Here is a 10,734-nt window from a genome sequence, read left to right on the forward strand (position 1 = left end):
ATATATATATATATATATATATATATATATATATATACATACATGATCATGTTTGTGTGTATATGTATTTTGTCATACAATGTTTTAAGATTGGGTATTTACCAAATATCTAACCTATATCATTAAAAGAAGTGATCTACTCAAGATACCTTTCTCAATATATTTTCTGAATCTTGCACCTACAAATTAACATTCTCATTTTTGTCAGTAATGTAACAATGTCTGTAGCTCATTGATTTACAGAATCTAATATAGACATTGCTTGTATATATCAAAACTTAATTTTCTTCACCAAACTATACAATTTTATATATTTTTGTTCTGCATCACTCTTTCCTTTTCTCTCCTCTTCTTTCTATTTTCCATTCCTCTTCTCTCTCCCTTCCTTTGTCTTTCTAATTCCCTTCTCTTTCATCACCTCTCATTATTTTCTCTGTCCATTCTATTCTTTCTGCTCTCATTGTTGTTCTTGTCTTCTTGTCTGTCTTTCTCCAAATTAAGTTATTTTTATCAACACAACTATTCTTTAGTAAAACAGCAGAAACCAATTCTTATCTACAAGGTCAATAATATAGGGGATATATAGTTCTTGGCCTATATTCTCTCTCTTTCCCTTGTGAACAACAACAACAACAGCAACAGCAACAGCAATAGAAAACTAGTGTTGTACCAAAATCATTGCTAATTCCTCTAACCAAATATTTCTGTCCAAATAATTATCTATTCTTTACTGTGTCATGTCAAATATCATGGGATGTTCTATTTATAAAAATAGAAACACAGATGCCCTTGGATGAAAATGGTGGCATCAGCAGAACAGACCCTTTTACCACCATCACCACCACTACCACTATCAATAATAAGAATGACAATGCAAACACCACCACCAATATTAACACCACCATCAACAACAATAACAAAGCATCAACATCACCACCAAGCAACAGTGTCATTGACCACAACAACATTTACTATGATGACAAACAACAGCAGAGTATTGTTGTTGGCACTCCGTCGCTTACCCTTAACGTAGTTCTGCAAGCTCACCGCCTTAGATAAAATTTTAGGAACTGTAGCAACAGTAATGACAGTGGCAACAACATCAATAACAACAGGAGTAGAAATAGCATTAGTGTCGACAATAGCCATAGTGTCGACAACAAGAATAACATGAAGATCAACATCAGCTACAATCCTGACCACCTCAATAGAAGCAACAGAACAACATCAGGAAGTTCAAAAACAACAGCAACAACAACAAAAGTGGGAAAGACAATGTCGTTATCAATGACATTACCGTCAACAATAATAATCACAATGACAAAAGCAACATTATCATCAACAATATCAACGTAATCATGAACAATAATAACAACAATAACAGCCACTACAAGCATTGTTTCTATTTCAGTGATGAAGTGTCAACACTATCTCACTTTGAATAATCACATTTGACAGTTCTGATCCCTTGAGCTTTTCTGAACTCATCTTGTTGGGGATCACCAACTTCTATATTTAACTGTCTTTTTTCACACTCTACAAGTGAAATTGGAAGTAATTCTCACTGACGATGACAACAACAACAAGAACAACAACAGCAGCAACAGCACCATCTTCTGCAGCAATAATGAACGACAAGTAGCTGGAATGATAAGCAAGTAAAGAAGAATCTATATGAACTGCTAGAAATAGCAGCCAAAACTACCTCAAACACACTCTACAATCTTGTAAAAATACATACACATGCACACACACATACGCACAAAAGACATGTATGCACACACACACACACACACACGCTCAAACACATACATAATGGGCTTCTCACAGTTTCCAGCCACCAAATTCATTCACAAAGTGTTCTTCAGCCTGTGACACACTTCCCCAAGTTGTTGCACAGTGGTGCTGAACTTAAAACTACATGATGGTAAAAGAAACTTCTAAACCACAGTGCCATATCTACTCCTCTTCGTTAAAACTTACATAGCTCGATCATGTTAAGCTTAACAATAATGATAATGCTATTCTTCACTCATCAACTCAACCCTCCTCAGATGTGATTGGCCTTTCAATGGCCAATCACATTCAGTCTCTGGACCAATGTCAAGGTGGTGTCTCAGGATGGCTGCCACCCAAAGACTGAAACAAATAAAAGAATGAAAGAAAAAAAAAAACTGAGAAAAGTATTTTCTTCAAGCTATCTTACATAAATCAGTTAATGTCTGGTTCTAATTAGTTTTGTAGATTAAGTGTCATTAGTTTTGTAATAGCTCTGTATTTTTATTTACTCCATTCTTTTGTTTGTGTGTGGTAACTACACCCTAATTATTTTGACTTTACACTGGTGCGGTTTGGAATGCAGTGTGTAGTTTTCTGGTTTTCATATCAAGGCTCTTCAGTTCACTGAACATTCAGTTTATTATCCTGAAGCTGTAGTCTTGACGAGGCTGGCCAGTAGAGTATCTTATGATTAGAACTGAGTTCTGGCTTTCATATTAGTCTGACTCAGGGCAATAAATTTGGAATAATTGGTAGAGTATCAGAAAAATGCACTGCAGTATTTAATTACAACCATTTACATTCTGATTTCAAATCCTGCTAATGTCATCTTTATCTTTCATGTCTGTAGGATTTATAAATTATGGTTCCAGTGAAACACTAGGTTGGTTTAATAAGTTCAACATGCATCTATAGATATAATGCTTGGACCCATCATTGGTGTGTATCCTGTTGTTACTGGCTGTTTCAGGTCTTACAGCATGCACCCTCATCAAGGCAACCTGATGGCTTAGGTTGATCATACCTAAGTTTGAATCCAAGTAGCATTCTACTGACCCAACCAGCTAACACTTTTCAGCCAGAGTTTCCCTCAAAATATGTGGCATTGTACAAATGTTAGAAAGTAGGGTGCATGGAAGGAAGGGTGGAACAGTGGATTAAAAACCTTAACACATCTAGTTGTTTTTGTTTCTTGTTTGGAATTCAAAAACCATTAGGACTGATTTCACCTGCTTTCTTTCCATCAGACATTAAAATAAACCATTTACAGCCCTATAAAATTTGTAGCCCTGTGTCATTTTTTGAAACTCTGTAAACCCTCATTAGCACTGCCATTAAGCAAAAAGAACTGGCTTATTATCTGGAGATAAGAGGATAGTCATGGACACTTCCGCCCCATTAGGCATCACCGGATTTGCTTCTGCTAAATGTTTAGAATTAACAACCCATGATTATCATAGAGCCTTCATTTAACTGAAGCCAGTGTTGGGTGGTGAACAAACATAAAACTTATTGTTTTAGCATCAGTGATATGCTAAGACAGTTTAATTGATGATTCGATCTTCAGCTCAAAACTTTACCTTTTGCTTAGCATAAAAACCAACATAATCAATAAAATACTTTAAGAGATATATGCTGTTGATGTTTTTAATCATATCAAATTGAAAACAAAGAAAGATCATTACAAAGACTTTTATTATTGATATCAAGAAAGAGATTAGAAATAGTTAGAATCACCCATGTTTTCTTTGATGAGAGACGTGACATTTCTACAGAATTACTATTTATAGAAAACTTGGAATTTTGTGCTTAATAAGCGATTCCGTATGAAGAATTTTAGAGTTCCCACTTTTGCGCTAACATTTTTGCCATGCCAAGCATGAGTGCATATGTACACACACATGGATATACACATTTGTACACATGTGCACACATGCTCACAAACACACTTGCACACACACATAGAGAGAAAGGAAACTAAAAGTCATGTTTTCCATTTGTGAATATTGATTTTATATATGACGATATGATGCTATAATAATAATAATAATACTTTCTAATATAGGCACAAGGCCTGAAATTTTGAAGGGAGGTTGCTAGTTGATTATATCAATCTCAGTTCTTGACTGGTACTTATTTTATTGACCCTGAAAGGAGGACAGCAAGATTGACCTTGGTGGGATTTGAACTCAGAACATAAAGCCAGATGAAAGGTTGCTATGTATTTTGTCCAGCATGCAAGTGATTCTGCCAGCTCCCAGTTTTGATAATAATAATAATAATAATCCTTTCTACTATAAGTACAAGGCCTGAAATTTGTGGGGAGGGGGCTAGTTGATAACATTAATCTCAGTGTTCAACTGGTACATATTTTATCGACCCTGAAAGGATAAAAAGCAACCTTGACTGCATTTAAACACAGAAGGTAAAAAGCAGATGAAATGCCTCTAAACATAATAATAATAATAATCCTTTTTACTATAGGCACAAGGCCTGGAATGTTTGGGGAGGGAATAGTCAATTACATCGACCCAAGTACTTGAGGGGTACTTAATTTATTGAACCCGAAAGGATGAAAGGCAAAGTTAACCTTGGTGGAATTTGAACTCAGAATGTAGTGGCAGACGAAATACCACCAAGTATTTTGCCCAGTGTGCTAACGATTCTTCCAGCTCACCACCTTAGAAATATAATAATAATAATAATTGTTATTGTTCTCAATCTAGGCTCAAGGCCAGTAATTACAAGGGTGTTGGGGAGTTGATTGCTTCGTTCCTTAACTGGTATTTTATTTTATTGATCCCAGAGAGTTAAGGACAAAGCTGACTTCAGCAGGATCCACTGACTTAATAATATAACAATGATGATGATAATAATGTCTTCTAAATTTGCACAAAGGTGCAGATGTTTTAAGTGAAGTGTGTAATTGGTTACATCAGTTCTTTATTTGATATCAATCTTGGCAAAGGTGAAAGACAAAATTGATGTTGGGATGATGTGATTTCAGGACACAAAGCGATGAAACTAAATATTGTAAAATGTTTACCAGAAAATAGGTACCACAATGTACAAAACATTGATACAAGGAGCGGCAACACTGCAGAATAATAACTTCTATTAGATTGTCGGAAGTATAGTTCTTAATGTGTATAGCTTGGATTGGTATGGATTTTGTGAAACAGGGATAATAACCTAACACAGTTAATATATTATGAAGCCTTAGTATAAGTCAATATAATATTGAGGGAATTTGGGTAATAATTCTTCTTGAAAAATGCATCAAAAAGGATTTTGTGGTCATGTGAACTAAGTTATCACTCAATAAATAGCTTCTGGTATAGATTAAAAAAAATATTTCTTATATTTGATGTCTAAACAATTTTGGTACAACCCTATAGCAATATAAGTATACACGTATGTGTATGTACATATATGTATGTGTGTATGTGTATGTATCTATAACAAAAGATATATACATCAATACAAATGAATACTTGTAATATACTTCTTCCGTGCGCACATTATAAATATCTACAAACTTATACTGCTCTCCACACAGATTTAACAAGCAAACAAACAAATCAACAACAAAGCAAAAAAGAGTTTGAAAAAAAAAAAAAAGACGAAAATCACAACAGAACAACTTGAAGATCACAAGAGATCTTTTATATAAGAAAATCTATGATTGACTAAAATTTTCTTAGCTTTAAAATTTCTGTTTATTTATTTATTTATTTATTGGCAAATATTAAATACAAGATGTAAGATATTCTCTATAATGCAAAAACATGATAAAAAATTTCAGAAAAATTGAAAAAATAAAAGCAGATTCTGAAAAAAACGGAATTAAACTTGTATAATATTTGAAATTCTAATAACAATCTTTTTTCTACTTCATCTCTGAAATCCCATTTCTTTCATGTGACGCTAACATTTCAAAATCTTATTTTCCTTCCTTCCTTCCTTCCTTCCTTCCATTCTCTTCCTCATCTAAATTTTAGTTTTCTACTTTTGATTTTCAATTTATTCACTTGTGAATTGAAAACTGTTTACATCAGAGGAATTCTTAATATTCTCTCCTAAAATATATGCTGGCGTCAGGGAGGAGATGTCTTCAAGAAGCTGTAAGAATTTAAGATTTTCTAGTTTCTATCATTGTGGTTGGTTACAAGGAGAGTTTGTGCTAAAGAGCACATGATAAATTACCAGCAAGTCAAAATGACAAACTGGTTTCAATTCCTTGTGGAATCCAGTTCATTTCACTAAAACCATTAATACTCTTTATAAAGTATTGTTTTCCGTGTGATTCCCTGTTTGCTCTTGTGCTTAGTTCATGAGCTGGCGGAAGCTAATTTATTTCACTTACGCTATTAATATTTTTGCAAAAGCTTGAACATCATATAATCTCTTCCCACTAATACATCAATGACTTGTCTTGTGTATATAAACTTTATCATGAATTTGTCAGAATGTCAGTGAAACCAAAAAGAAAAAAAAAAAAAATGAAAAATGGGGACTGTCTTATTCCTCATCTGTGTCTATATTTTTAGCCTTCTGTCATGATGTCAAGTCTTGTCTCTTTAGGGCTTTCATTTTATCTTGCATTTTTTTTTTCAAGAGTGTTAAAGAAAGTACCAGTCATATAACAAAGTTTTTACCTGGACTAAAAAATCCAAACTCCATAAATTCATCCAATGTTAGTATGGAGTTGTTTGACAATGCAGAGATATGCAGCCTCATAGTTCTTAGATACATCAATAACAAAATTCACCAAAATAGATATAACCTTCTATGGAGAGGGCCGGTTCGATATATCCCAGTAAGCCAATGGACATACTTTAGATCCATTTAGAAATGACATTAGTGCAGGTGACATGTAAAAAAACCCATTTGAGCTTGGCTGTTGCCAGTACCACCTGACTGGCCTTTGTGCCGGTGGCACGTAAAAGCACCCACTACACTCTCGGAGTGGTTGGCATTAGGAAGGGCATCCAGCTGTAGAAACTCTGCCAGATCAGATTGGAGTCTGGTGTAGCCATTTGGTTCACCAGTCCTCAGTCAAATCGTCCAACCCATGCTAGCATGGAAAGCGGATGTTAAACGATGATGATGATGATGATGATGATTAGTGGTTTCAAATTTTGTCACAAGGACAGCAATTTTGGGGGAGGATTAAGTCAATTACATCAACTCCAGTGCTCAACTGGTACTTATGTTATCGATCCTGAAAGGAAAAGTTGATGTCGGTGAATTTGAATTCAGAAAGAAAGGCCACTAAACATCATACCTGGCATGCTAATGATTCTGCCAGTTCACTGCATTTTGAAAAGACATTATTAACAGCTTCAATAGTTGAGGTCTAGAAATAACTATCACCACTATTCTAAATATTACAAATTTCTAAAATGTTACTCCAAGAAAAATCCGAACAATATAGCAAATTTGATAAAAAGTCTCAAAACTTAATATAGATAATAGAAGCACATATACATACATATATACGTACACACACACACACACACATACATATATATATATATAATTAACATAATATGGTAAAAATTCGATATTAATTAATATCAATTTAATACCAGGAAACTAGCACATTAAAAGAATCAGAAGGTTCTTGAAAAAATTTTTCGAGATCCTAAAAAGATTATAGTACTTGTGTATATAAGATTGACCAGTGACCGGTCTGGTCAATCTTATATACACAAGTATATATATATATATATATATATATATATAATTACCTGTGCCAGTGGAGCACTAACAGCACTGTCTGAGTGTGATCATTGCCAGAGTAGCTGACTGGCTTCTGTGCCAGTGACACGTAAATAGCACCATTTGAGCGTGATCGTTACCAGCGTCGCCTTTCTGGCACATAAGAAAATCACTCGAGCGAGGTCGTTTCCAGTGCCACTGGACTGGCTCCTGTGCAGGTGGCACGTAAAAAACACCATTTGAGCATGGCTGTTGCCAGTACCGCATGACTGGCCCTTGTGCCGGTGGCACGTAAAAGCATTCACTACACTCTCAGAGTGGTTGGTGTTAGAAAGGGCATCCAGCTGTAGAAACTCTGCCAGATCAGATTAGAGCCTGGTGCAGCCATCCGGTTCACCAGTCCTCAGTCAAACCGTCCAACCCATGCTAGCATGGAAAGCAGACGTTAAACCATGATGATGATGAATTATCTCATATTTTTTGAGATATAAAAAAAAGTTACATTGCTCAACATGTTCTTGAATGAATCTAAGAAAGGAAAAATAATATAATAATAAAATACAAAAATGAATACTTAGTGAAATAAATCTTCAACATTTTATAAGATTAAAAGAGAGAAACAGTGAAATAACTTTAAAAACATTTAATAAAGTTTTAAATATTGAACAGAAAAATGAGGAGTTAAAAAATTGTGAAATGTGAAAGTGCTTTGTTTTGTCTCTGTCTGGTTTTCTCTGCTTTTGTGTAAAATAAATTTGAATGTGTGTATGTATGTATGTATGTATATACATATATGTGTGTGTGTGTGTGTTGAAGAGCGTAGCTCGAAATGTTAAAGACTTTCTCTATTCCCAAGCGTTAAACTAATACATCCTTTTGTTGTTTACACCACCTGTCCTCGTCTGTTGTTTTTTTGTAAATTCTCCTATATATATATATATATATATATATATATATATGTTTTGAAGGTAGGGACAACTGGAGAGTAGATAAAACAGGGGACAACTGATGAAGGGAATGTTCTTTATGTTGCCTGTCTTGTTTCTAATTTTGTTTCTTTCGTTGTTCAAATAAAAGTTCATTTTCTATGTTTGTTTATGTTCTCGTTTCTGTTTTTGTTCACGTTATTTTTATGTCCTGTACCCATATCTGCATGTATATATACATATATATGTAGGTATGTACATATATGTATGTATATATGCATATACTTACATATTATTTATATTATATATACATTTATATGGATACACTAGTAGTGAAGCTGTAAAGAAACTAACCATAATCAGTTTCCTTTGTTTTTTTTTAATTATAAAAACTATTTAAAAAATTGAAAAAAAAATTATTTTGCAATTTCTAAATCTCTGATATTTAAAATGTAAACAACTAAAGACTGTTTACAATACAAAATATAATAAAAATAAAAATAAAAAGGTAGAATGAGCTTTTAAAAAATCCATACTTAAACGACTGTTCCAATTTGTTAAGGATAAGAATTTAATTACAAAATGCAAACAAAATATATTTATACTTTACAAAAGCTGAGGAAATTTATTTACGTACAAAATTTACTACGGCTGTAAATAGTTGATGCACAATACATGCCTAAGTTTCAAAACATTTAAAAAAGCAATTTTTTTAAGAAGTTAAATTTATAAGTCAAGACTTTTTTTTTCTTTTAGATATATGTATAATGAAATTTATAGAGGGTTGCTAAAATATTCTCACTGAAACATCATCATCATCTATAATCTTTTAGTGTCTGTTCTCCATGCTAACGTGGGTTGGGTGTTTTGATCAGAGCTGGCAGGCTGAGGAGCAGCACCAGGTTCCAGTCTGATTTGGCTTGGTTTCTACGGCTGGATGCTGTTTCTTTACAATGTGTGCTTGGAACTATAAGAATTCTTCACAGCGTTCTTGAAGCACGACCAGTAAACAAGTGTCACCTTAGTCTGCTGGCTGTGATAGCTGACGCTTTTCATCATACCCAGCAAAATAGGCTGAGAGTTTTCATATAATAATAATAATCATCATCATCATATTAATGATTGTTTCAAATTTTGGTACCAGGTCAGCAGTTCTTGAGGTGAGTGGAAGTTAATTACATAAACTTCAGTACCTGACTGGTTCTTATTTTCTGAAAAGGATGAAAAGCAATGTTAACTTTGGTGGAATTTAAACTCAGTGGTTTCAAATTCCAACACAAGGGGAGCAATTTTTGAGGGTGGAGAAGTTTAGACAATCCTTTCAATTCCATTGACTGATAATTTATTTTATCACACCTGAAAGGACAAAAGGCGGTGGGATTTGAACTCAGAATGTCAAGAGCCAAAACAAATACCACTACCAGTACTTTTCCTGGTGCTCTAATGATTTTGTTAATTCACCAACTTTAATCTGATACTAAAAAATTACAACAACAGCAATATTCTGGTATTTACAAACAAAAATTAACTTGCTATAATTATTATCATGTGATTGATTCTTTATATTGAGAAAGTTGAAAATTGATATTTTTATGCAAAATAAAATTTCAGTTTGAATCTTTGGCTTCTCTTAAAATTAATCAATACATCAATAATACATCACTGCTAACATGGCTACTCATAAAGTTTTGGAAAACAGCCTGAGCACGTTCTAGATTGTTATGAAAACTATTTGAAAATCTTCCAATCTGCATTCTAGTTGAACAATGCAAAATTTTATACGAAATAAAAATCTCTATTTAACAATAGCCAACATAAACGTTGTTTGGTTGGTTTCTCCAGTTACATTTTACATCGTATATTGAGTGGGAGAGAGAGATTAAGACAGAGATAACGAGACAGTTAACCTAAACGGTACATACCATGCAGGGGTAAGGGAGAGAGAGAGAGAGAGAGAGAGAGAGAGAGAGAGTGGTAGAGGGAGAAACAAGGGGAGGAAGTAGAAGAATAGGTGAGCAACGAGAGAAAGAGAGGAAGAGAAGAATATAGTAGTAACAGAAGGAAGAATGAGAGGGGTAAAGAGAGATACGTAGTAGTAACAGGAAGAACGAGAGGGGAAAGAGAGAGATCACATGCTTCCGGTCACTAATCCTTTTCTTCCTTGGCTATCGCCGAGCAAACACGCGAACTTACTTCGTCCCCACTTTCAAGTTCGTGCCTCACAGCGTTCATATACACATACTTTTTCACGTCTGGCCGCATAGCCTTTTCCGTTTGTTTTCCTGTCTTGTTTTTTGTCCGCCAC

The 10,734-nt window shown here is 34.1% G+C and overlaps 1 protein-coding gene across 1 annotated transcript in view; it reads left to right on the forward strand.

Annotated features, from left to right (window-relative positions):
- The window catches only part of LOC106879050 (uncharacterized), a 130,527-nt gene that overhangs the window by 50,839 nt on the left and 68,954 nt on the right, over nt 1–10,734 (forward strand). The gene's annotated exons all lie outside the window — the stretch shown is intronic.

Source organism: Octopus bimaculoides, chromosome 12 (assembly GCF_001194135.2).
Source record: "Octopus bimaculoides isolate UCB-OBI-ISO-001 chromosome 12, ASM119413v2, whole genome shotgun sequence".
NCBI classification, from domain to species: domain Eukaryota; kingdom Metazoa; phylum Mollusca; class Cephalopoda; order Octopoda; family Octopodidae; genus Octopus; species Octopus bimaculoides.